Raw genomic sequence first — 11527 nt, 5'->3', positions numbered from 1 at the left:
TAGTATGTATGTAGCATGTAGTATGTATGTAGTATGTATGTGGTATGTATGTAGCATGTAGTATGTATGTAGCATGCATGTAGCATGCATGTAGTATGTATGTAGCATGTAGTATGTATGTAGCATGCATGTAGCATGCATGTAGTATGTATGTAGCATGTAGTATGCATGTAGTATGCATGTAGTATGTATGTAGTATGTATGTAGTATGCAGTATGTATGTAGCATGTATGTAGCATGTATGTAGTATATATGTAGTATGTATGTAGCATGTAGTATGTATGTAGCATGCATGTAGTATATATGTAGTATGTATGTAGTATGTATGTAGCATGCATGTAGTATATATGTAGTATGTATGTAGCATGTAGTATGTATGTAGCATGTAGTATGTATGTAGTATGTAGTATGTATGTAGCATGCATGTAGTATGTATGTAGTATGTATGTAGCATGTAGTATGTATGTAGCATGTAGTATGTATGTAGTATGTATGTAGCATGCATGTAGTATATATGTAGTATGTATGTAGCATGTAGTATATATGTAGTATGTATGTAGCATGTAGTATGTATGTAGCATGCATGTAGTATATATGTAGTATGTATGTAGCATGTAGTATGTATGTAGTATGTAGTATGTATGTAGCATGCATGTAGTATATATGTAGTATGTATGTAGCATGTAGTATGTATGTAGCATGTAGTATGTATGTAGCATGTAGTATGTATGTAGCATGCATGTAGTATGTATGTAGTATGTATGTAGTATTTTTTTTTTTTTTTTTTAACATTTAACACATTAGCCGGATGATGGGACTACTACTGTCCCATCATTGGCTAATGTGTCAATCACTGTCATGGTAGCAGGCATCGCCAGATGGGACTTGTAGTCCCATCGGACGATGCTTGCACAGACCCCCGGACATCAGCACAGCCCCCCGGCAGGCCGGCACAGCCCCCCGGCAGGCCGGTACAGACCCCCACAGGGTGCACAGACCACCGGCAGGCCGGCACAGCCCCCCGGCAGGCCGGTACAGACCCCGGGCAGTCCACACAGCCCCCCGGCAGGCCGGCACAGCCCCCCGGCAGGCCGGCAGAGACCCCCGGAAGGCCCGAAATGACGGCGCATCATGATGCGCACACACCGCGCATCATGATGACGTCAGGCTGTCAATCATTTTGAACTTCCGATTCCGATGCCGAATTCCGATATTGAAAAAATATCGGAAGTCGGTATCGGAATTCCGATACAGCAAGTATCGGCCGATACCCGATACTTGCGGTATCGGAATGCTCAACACTAGTCATGACCCTCCAAACAGCGTTCATGAAGGCAAAGTGTTTGTTTTACGTGGGCAGTATGGTTGCAAAGCTGAACCTTAAAGGAATGTCCAGAAGGGCACCACCAGGAGTGGAGCCTACGGTTTAATTTTACTCCACTTGGGAAACCTCAACCATGCCAGCTACAGAAAAGATGCACACATTGCAAGCTTAATTCCGTTAACGAACGAGACTCCGTCATGCCCCGCGGTCCGAGTCCGGCTTACTAGAGGGACACGTGAGGCTCTGACACATGAGATTGGCCAATAACTGGTGTGTCATGCCCTTACATGTCCGTGGCTGCATGTGCGCTACACTGAAAAGGCCAGCGTTTGTCGCTTACAGGTGCAGATAACCCGCTGAACAACGTTAGTGATGGGGATCTGTGATTACAATTATTACCCGCAAACGATGATTTCCCAGTAAGTGCAGGTCAACCGCAGTTCCGGAATTAGGCCTAACCGTCATTCCTGAAAAAATTAAAAACTTATGTGTGCAAACCACAGGTGCTGTAGCTTGATTAAGAGCTCGCCAGCCGTTCTCACGCCCAGTATGGATTACACGTGATTGCACAAAGGTGAGAAAGGGTACCGTATCCCCAGATAACATGTATGGATAGCGTACACATTCAAAATATATGTCTATACATCAGGAGGCAGGCTCAGACGGTGTTAGGCCCAGTATGGATTGCACGTGATTGCACAAAGGTTAGAAAGGGTACCGTATCCCCGGATAACATGTATGGATAGCATAGTGTACACATTCAAAATATATGTCTATACATCAGGAGGCAGGCTCAGACGGTGTTAGGCCCAGTATGGATTGCACATGATTGCACAAAGGTTAGAAAGGGTACCGTATCCCCGGATAACATGTATGGATAGCATAGTGTACACATTCAAAATATATGTCTATACATCAGGAGGCAGGCTCAGACGGCGTTAGGCCCAGTATGGATTGCACGTGATTGCACAAAGGTTAGAAAGGGTACCGTATCCCCGGATAACATGTATGGATAGCATAGTGTACACATTCAAAATATATGTCTATACATCAGGAGGCAGGCTCAGACGGTGTTAGGCCCAGTATGGATTGCACATGATTGCACAAAGGTTAGAAAGGGTACCGTATCCCCAGATAACATGTATGGATAGCGTACACATTCAAAATATATGTCTATACATCAGGAGGCAGGCTCAGACGGTGTTAGGCCCAGTATGGATTGCACGTGATTGCACAAAGGTTAGAAAGGGTACCGTATCCTTAGATAACATGTATGGATAGCGTACACATTCAAAATATATGTCTATACATCAGGAGGCAGGCTCAGACGGTGTTAGGCCCAGTATGGATTGCACGTGATTGCACAAAGGTTAGAAAGGGTACCGTTTCCCCGGATAACATGTATGGATAGCATAGTGTACACATTCAAAATATATGTCTATACATCAGGAGGCAGGCTCAGACGGTGTTAGGCCCAGTATGGATTGCACATGATTTCACAAAGGTTAGAAAGGGTACCGTATCCCCAGATAACATGTATGGATAGCGTACACATTCAAAATATATGTCTATACATCAGGAGGCAGGCTCAGACGGTGTCAGGCACAGTATGGATTTGACGGCCCAGATTACACAGCGGAGGAGCAGGGAGAGGTAAAGATTGCAAATGCTGGGGCCCTGCCCAAGCAAGGGGGGCCCACTCGTGGGCGTCGGTACTGGCACTGGGCCCCTCATAGTACAGCGGTGTGTCTGACGGCGGGTGTGCACCACCACCGTCAGAGACACTTGATTGCACTATGAGGGACCCTGTGCCAGTGCCCGCGCCCAAGAGTTGGCCTACCCACCTGTCCAGGGCAACGGCACTCGCACGGTGTCGTGCGCTAGGTGGTGACCCTGGCCATGGGGGGGGAGGCAGCACAGTTAGGGAGTTTTAGAAAGTGGCATATGTTGATGTTGGACATTCAGCTGATGCAAAAGGCGAAATAGGTGAAGTCCCAGGAAGAGGTGGTCCAAAGCAAGCCATTTTTCTGTCACCCTATGTGTCATCAGGGGAAGGTGGGACAAAATCCTTGGAAACCCATGCATGGTTCATTTTAATGAAGGTTAGATCATCCACATTTTGGGTTGACAGACGGGTCCTTTTTTCTGTCAGGATTGATCCAGCTGCACTGAAGACTCTTTCCGATAGCACACTTGCAGCTGGGCAAGCGAGCTCCTGTAAGGCATATTGGGCCAATTCAGGCCAGGTGTCCAGTTTAGCGGCCCAATAGTCAAAGGGGAATGACCTGTGTGGGAGAACATCGATATGGGAGGAAAAGTAGTTTGTAACCATAGTTGACAACTGCTGTCTCCTGTCACTTTCCATCGATGCTGTATTACCAGTTGTGTGAGCGGTATTTGAAAAATCAGTCCACAACATTGTCATGAAACCCCTGTCTCCAACGCCACTTCTGCTGTGTGCACCACGAACACCTCTGCCAAGCTGCCCCCGGCCCGTACGGCTCGTGTGAGAACCATCACCGCTGCTGTGTGCTGGGAATGCCTCAAGCAACCGATTTACCAGAGTTGCTTGTTTATTAGCCAATATTAGGTCAAGGTTCTCCTGTGGCATGATGTTTTGTAATTTGCCTTTATAGCGTGGATCCAGGATGCTGGCCAACCAGTAGTCGTCATCGTTCATCATTTTGGCAATGCGTGGGTCCCTTTTTAGGATCTGCAAGGCATAATCTGACATGTGGGCCAATGTTCCCGGTGTCAATGATGCACTGCGAGTGCTGGTTGGAGGAGCACTTTCTGGCAAATCCACATCCCTCCAGTCACGCACAAACCCTGTACCAGACCTTGCCACGCCAACATTTTCACTTGCCCCACGAGATGCATCCTCCTCCCCTAAGTAATCATCCCCATCATCATCCTCCTCCTCCTCTTCTTCCTCCACCTCGTCCAGGAGAGGTCCCTGAGCAGACAATGGCTGAATGTCATCAAGGATTCCCTCCTCCTCTTCCTCCTCATCAACATTGGCTGCAGACGCCTGCTCCTTAAGGTGCGTCAAAGTTTGCATGAGCAGACGCATAAGTGGGATGCTCATGCTTAGGATGGCGTCGTCTGCGCTTACCAGCCGTGTGCATTCCTCAAAACACTGAAGGACTTTACAGAGGTCTTTCAGCTTCGACCACTGCACACCTGTCAACTCCATGTCTGCTCTCAAAGTGCCTGGCCGTGTATCCTCCCACAAATGCATTATGGCCTGCCTCTGCTCGCACAGCCGCTCCACCATGTGTAGGGTGGAGTTCCACCTTGTTGCAATGTCGATAATGAGGCGGTGGTTGGGAAGGTGGAGCAATCGCTGCAGCTTCTGCATACGAACGGAGTGTACAGGCGACCGGCGGATGTGCGCGCACAGTCTTCGCACCTTCTGGAGCAGGGCTGTTAACTCCGGATAATTTTTGAGGAAGCACTGCACCACCAGGTTCAAGGTGTGAGCCAAGCAAGGTATGTGGCTGAGTTTTGAAAGAGCTATGGCTGCCACAAAATTACGGCCATTATCACTAACTACCTTTCCTGCCTCAAGATGTACACTGCCCAGCCATGACTCAGTTTGTCGCTTCAAGTACTCGGCCAGCACCTCGGCGGTGTGTCTGTTGCCCAAACATATCATCTGCAACACAGCCTGCTGACGTTTTCCACTAGCTGCTCGATAGGGGGACACATCGTGTGCAACAGTGGCAGCTGCAGATGGAGTGCTCGTACGACTGCGCTCTGTGGACGAGCTTTCGCTTCTGGAGGAGGAGGAGGAGGGTCGAACGCCTACAGCCAACTGTTTCCTATACCGTGGGCTAGGCAGCACTGTCCCACCACCGCTGTCCCCTGTGGACCCTGCATCCACCACATTAACCAAGTGCGCAGTGATGGACACGTAACGGCCCTGGCCATGCCGACTGGACCATGCATCAGTTGTGAGGTGCACCTTTCCGCTCACTGACTGCTTGAGTGCATGGACAACGTGGTCTTTCACATGATGGTGGAGGGCTGGGATGGCTTTGCGAGAGAAGAAGTGGTGACTGGGTAGGTCATAGCATGGTACTGCATAGGCCATGAGTTCGCGGAAAGCTGTGCTTTCCACCAACCGAAAGGGCATCATCTCAAACGAGATTAGTTTGGCAATGTGGGCGTTCAAACTCAGTGTACGCGGATGAGAGACTGAGTACTTTCTTGACCTACTCATAGTGTCTGGGAGGGTGAGCTGGACTTGAGAGCTGCATATGGTGGAAGTAGCGGTGGACAGGGCGGACTGAGAGAGGGTTGATGATGGTGATGGAGTTGTTGTTCTTTCTGATGGCCTAGAATCAGTCTTTCGTTGATATAACAGTGGGATTCCCTGACTGCTGTGGCCTTGCAACGACACCTCAACATTTGCTGCTGTGCTAACCGGTGGGCTTACAGTGGGGGAAACAATGTAGCGTTGCTGACTACTTTCATTGTGATCAGTTGCACATGTGGCACTTGAGGTTTGGTGTTGTGTCCACGCTTGCAAGTGCATGCTGGTTAAATGTCTAAGCATGCAACTGGTATTCAAATTTTTCAGATTTTTCCCTCGGCTAAAGGTCTTTGCGCACTTCTTACAGATAACCTTGGCCTGATCATGAGGATTTTGTTCAAAAAAGTGCCACACTGCACTCTTCCTACTTTGGCAGACATTTTGCGGCCTAGCACGCTGTGATGTTTTGACCCTCTGGACAAGCTGTCCAGCAACTATTTTGATGTTTGGAACCTGTCTTTGGAGTGCTCCGGGCCTGCCAGATAACAGCTGTTGCGATGTCGATGTCTGCTGTGGATGCTCCTCATCTGAGCTATTGGAAGCAGCACCCTCTTCCCCCAATGGATGCCAATCTGGGTCAACAACTGGGTCATCCATCACCTCCTCTTCTATGTCATGTGCACCTTCCTCTGTGTCACCGTGTATGGTGGTATAGTGTGCGGGAAGGGGCACCTGAGTCTCATCAGGGTCAGAATCTGGCTCTGTACACTGCGAGGACAATGTAGTGCTCTGAGTGAATGTACCAGCAGAATCATCCATCAGCGGCTGTGCATCAGTGCACTCCATGTCAGATTCATCTTGGCCTGGGTAATTCACCATTTCACTTGATAATCCAGGCATGGTATGTGAAAACAGCTCCATGGAGTAATCAGTACTATGGCCTGCGTCATCCTTCAATCTTGGTTGGGGTGAAGGACACAAGGAAAGGTGTGGTTCATGAACATGAGCCTCCAATGACGACTCAGTGCTTTTACTTTTTACAACTGAAGAAGAGGAGGCGATAGAGCTGGAGGCTGAGTCAGCAATGTAAGACAAAACTTTTTCCTGATGCTCTGGCTTTAAAAGCGGTTTGCCAACTCCTAGAAAACTAAGCGTTCGAGGCCTTATGTAGCCAGACGATGACGCAGGCTCAACACCTCCTGCATTCGGTCCTATTTTGCTCTTGCCACTACCATCAGATCCACCACCAACACCATCATTACCAGCTGCCAATCCCCGCCCAATTCCACGGCCTCTTCCACCAGACTTCCTCATTTTTGGTAGAAATGTAGACAAAATACAACAAACTATATAGTAATGTAAAACAAGGTACAAGGTGTCTATAGGACAGGGGAGATTTTGAATTTCTGCAGACACTTGTGGACACTGGACACTTTTGGATTGTGTGAGGCCCACTGAATATCTGAGCGCTCTGTCACAGGCTCGATGGCAGAGCTGTGACCAAAGTCACTAGAGGATAAGGGAGATTTTGAATTTCTGCACACACTTGTGGACACTGGACACTTATGGATTGTGTGAGGCCCACTGAATATCTGAGCGCTCTGTCACAGGCTCGATGGCAGAGCTGTGACCAAAGTCACTAGAGGATAAGGGAGATTTTGAATTTGTGCACACACTTGTGGACACTGGACACTTATGGATTGTGTGAGGTCCACTGAATATCTGAGCGCTCTGTCACAGGCTCGATGGCAGAGCTGTGACCAAAGTCACTAGAGGATAAGGGAGATTTTGAATTTGTGCACACACTTGTGGACACTGGACATTTATGGATTGTGTGAGGCCCACTGAATATCTGAGCGCTCTGTCACAGGCTCGATGGCAGAGCTGTGACCAAAGTCACTAGAGGATAAGGGAGATTTTGAATTTGTGCACACACTTGTGGACACTGGACACTTATGGATTGTGTGAGGCCCACTGAATATCTGAGCGCTCTGTCACAGGCTCGATGGCAGAGCTGTGACCAAAGTCACTAGAGGATAAGGGAGATTTTGAATTTGTGCACACACTTGTGGACACTGGACACTTATGGATTGTGTGAGGCCCACTGAATATCTGAGCGCTCTGTCACAGGCTCGATGGCAGAGCTGTGACCAAAGTCACTAGAGGATAAGGGAGATTTTGAATTTCTGCACACACTTGTGGACACTGGACACTTATGGATTGTGTGAGGGCCACTGAATATCTGAGCGCTCTGTCACAGGCTTGATGGCAGAGCTGTGACCAAAGTCACTAGAGGATAAGGGAGATTTTGAATTTGTGCACACACTTGTGGACACTGGACACTTATGGATTGTGTGAGGCCCACTGAATATCTGAGCGCTCTGTCACAGGCTCGATGGCAGAGCTGTGACCAAAGTCACTAGAGGATAAGGGAGATTTTTAATTTCTGCACACACTTGTGGACACTGGACACTTATGGATTGTGTGAGGCCCACTGAATATCTGAGCGCTCTGTCACAGGCTCGATGGCAGAGCTGTGACCAAATTCACTAAAGGATAAGGGAGATTTTGAATTTGTGCACACACTTGTGGACACTGGACACTTATGGATTGTGTGAGGCCCACTGAATATCTGAGCGCTCTGTCACAGGCTCGATGGCAGAGCTGTGACCAAAGTCACTAGAGGATAAGGGAGATTTTTAATTTCTGCACACACTTGTGGACACTGGACACTTATGGATTGTGTGAGGCCCACTGAATATCTGAGCGCTATGCCACAGGCAGAAATTGGCTAGTGTATCACAAACTACAAGGTGTATGTAGAATTGGGCAGAATAGGAATCTCCCTAGAGTGCAGGTCTGTAAGAACGGAACATGTCCTCGACTTATTCTCACAGAGTGACACACTGATAGCTTCACTGTGGCTGTGATAACAGCCGTTACACGGTACTGTGTGAGGAGTGTACACCGCTGTATGGTGTGAAAAAATGCACGCTCAGTACCTCAGCAGGACAAAAACAAAAATTGGGATTGCTTTTAAAAAAGCAGTTTGCGGAGCGGTGGGTAAACAGCAATGCAGGAATGTCAGGAAGCCTTAGAAGGCAGCGCAACAACCAACACCACTGATACACCACTATATAGCCTCCCCTTGCACTGCACAGTGACTGGTGTGTTGTACAGGCAAAATCGCTAGCAGCAGAAGCAGTTTTTTTTTCTTCTTCTCAGCAGGACAAAAAAAAAAATTGGGATTGCTTTTAAAAAAGCAGTTTGCAGAGCAGTGGGTAAACAGCAATGCAGGAATGTCAGGAAGCCTTAGAAGTCAGCCCAACAACCAACACCACTGATACACCACTATATAGCCTCCCCTTGCACTGCACAGTGACTGGTGTGTTGTACAGACAAAATCGCTAGCAGCAGAAGCAGTTTTTTTTTCTTCTTCTCAGCAGGACAAAAAAAAAAAATTGGGATTGCTTTTAAAAAAGCAGTTTGCGGAGCAGCGGGTAAACAGCAATGCAGGAATGTCAGGAAGCCTTAGAAGGCAGCCCAACAACCAACACCACTGATACACCACTATATAGCCTCCCCTTGCACTGCACAGTGACTGGTGTGTTGTACAGGCAAAATCGCTAGCAGCAAAAGCAGTTTTTTTTTCTTCTCAGCAGGACAAAAAAAAAAAATTGGGATTGCTTTTAAAAAAGCAGTTTGCGGAGCAGTGGGTAAACAGCAATGCAGGAATGTCAGGAAGCCTTAGAAGGCAGCCCAACAACCAACACCACTGATACACCACTATATAGCCTCTCCTTGCACTGCACAGTGACTGGTGTGTTGTACAGGCAAAATCGCTAGCAGCAGAAGCAGTTTTTTTTTCTTCTTCTCAGCAGGACAAAAAAAAAAAATTGGGATTGCTTTTAAAAAAGCAGTTTGCGAAGCAGTGGGTAAACAGCAATGCAGGAATGTCAGGAAGCCTTAGAAGGCAGCCCAACAACCAACACCACTGATACACCACTATATAGCCTCCCCTTGCACTGCACAGTGACTGGTGTGTTGTACAGGCAAAATCGCTAGCAGCAGAAGCAGTTTTTGGTGTCTTCTTCCCTGCCTAACGCTCTCCCTACAAAATCAGCAGCAGCAGCAGCTCTCTCTATTCTGAGATCTGCATGAGTAACATGGCGGTCGGCGTGCACGCCCTTTTATACCCCCTGTGACGCCCACCAAAGCAAGCCAATCACTTGCATGCCCTTCTGAAAGATGGTGGTGACCCGTGCCTATGTCATCACGTTGCCCACAGTGTCCGTGGATCCTGATTGGCTGAAAAAGAGCGCAAAACAAACTTTTGAAACGCGACTTTGGCGCGTAAGTCGCCGACTTCGTGGCCGACCTCATCCTAGGGTCGGGTTTCGTTTCATGAAACCCGACTTTGCCAAAAGTCGGCGACTTTTGAAATTTTTCGACCCGTTTCGCTCAACTCTAGTTAAAAGTTGACCAGCGATTTCTCATTTTTACACCATTTTTTTAAAGGACCACATCACATTTGAAGTCACTTTGAGGGGTCTATATGATAGAAAATACCCAAAAGTGACACCATTCTAAAAACTGCACCCCTCAAGGTGCTCAGAACCACATTTAAAAAGTTTATTAACCCTTTAGGTGCTTCACAGGATTTTTTTGAATGTTTAAAAAAGTGAACATTTACATTTTTTTCACAAAAAAATTAATTAAGGTCCAATTTTTTTATTTTACCAAGGGTAAAAGGAGATATTGGACCCCAAACGTTATTGTGTAATTTGTCCTGAGTACGTCGATACCCCATATATGGGAGTAAACCACTGTTTGGGAGCATGGCAGAGCTCGGAAGGGTAGGAGCGCAGTTTGACTTTTTCAACGCAAAATTGGCTGGAATTGAGATCGGATGCCATTTCGCGTTTGGAGAGCTTCTGATGGGCCTGAACAGTGAAAACCCCCAACAAGTGACTCCATTTTGGAAACTAGACCCCCAAGGAACATATCTAGAACTGTGGTGAGGAGTTTGAAAAGTTTATAACGCCCGGGCGTGAAAATAAAAACATCATATTTTTTCCACAAACATGATCTTTTAGGCCCCAATTTTTTATTTTCCCAAGGGTAACAGGAGAAAATTGGACCTCAAAAGTCGTTGTCCAATTTGTCCTGAGTACGCTGATAAATCTACTGTATAGGCACATGTCAGGGCTCAGAAGGGAAGTAGTGACGTTTTGGATTGCAGACTGATGGAATGGTCTGCGGGCATCATGTCGCGTTTGGAGAGCGCCTGATGTGCCTAAACAGGGGAAACCCCCACAATGATGAAATTTTGGAAACTAGAACCCAGAAGGAACTTATCTAGATGTGTGGTGAGAACTTTGAACCCCCAAGGGCTTCACAGAAGTTTATAACGCAGAGTCATAAAAATAAAAAAATCATATTTTTTCCACAAAAATGATATTTTCACCCCAATTTTTTATTTCCCCAAGGGTAACAGGAGAAATTGCACCCCAAAAGTTGTTGCACAGTTTGTCTTGAGTAGGCTGATAACCCATATGTGGGGATAAACCACTGTTTGGGCGCATGGCAGAGCTTGGAAGGGAAGGAGCACCGTTTGACTTTCTCAACACAGAATTGGCTGGAATTGAGATCAGACGCCATGTCGCTTTTGAAGAGCCCCTGATGTGCCTAAACAGTGGAAACCCCCAATTCTAATTCCAACTCTAACCCCAATACACCTCTAACCCTAATCCCAACCCTAACCATAACCCTAACCAGAAACCTATCCCTAACACAACCCTAACCCTAATCCCAACTTTAGCCCCAACCCTAACCCTAACTTTAGTCCCAATCCTAACCCTAACTTTGGCCCCAACCCTAACTTTAGCACCAACCCTAATGGCAAAATGGAAATAAATAAATTTTTTTATTTTATTGTTTTTCCC

This window comes from Dendrobates tinctorius, unplaced genomic scaffold, assembly GCF_039654945.1.
Source record: "Dendrobates tinctorius isolate UK_male_01 unplaced genomic scaffold, ASM3965494v1 ptg000051l, whole genome shotgun sequence".
Taxonomy (NCBI): domain Eukaryota; kingdom Metazoa; phylum Chordata; class Amphibia; order Anura; family Dendrobatidae; genus Dendrobates; species Dendrobates tinctorius.
The sequence above is the reverse complement of the archived record's forward strand: the minus strand, read 5'-3'. Positions refer to the sequence as shown.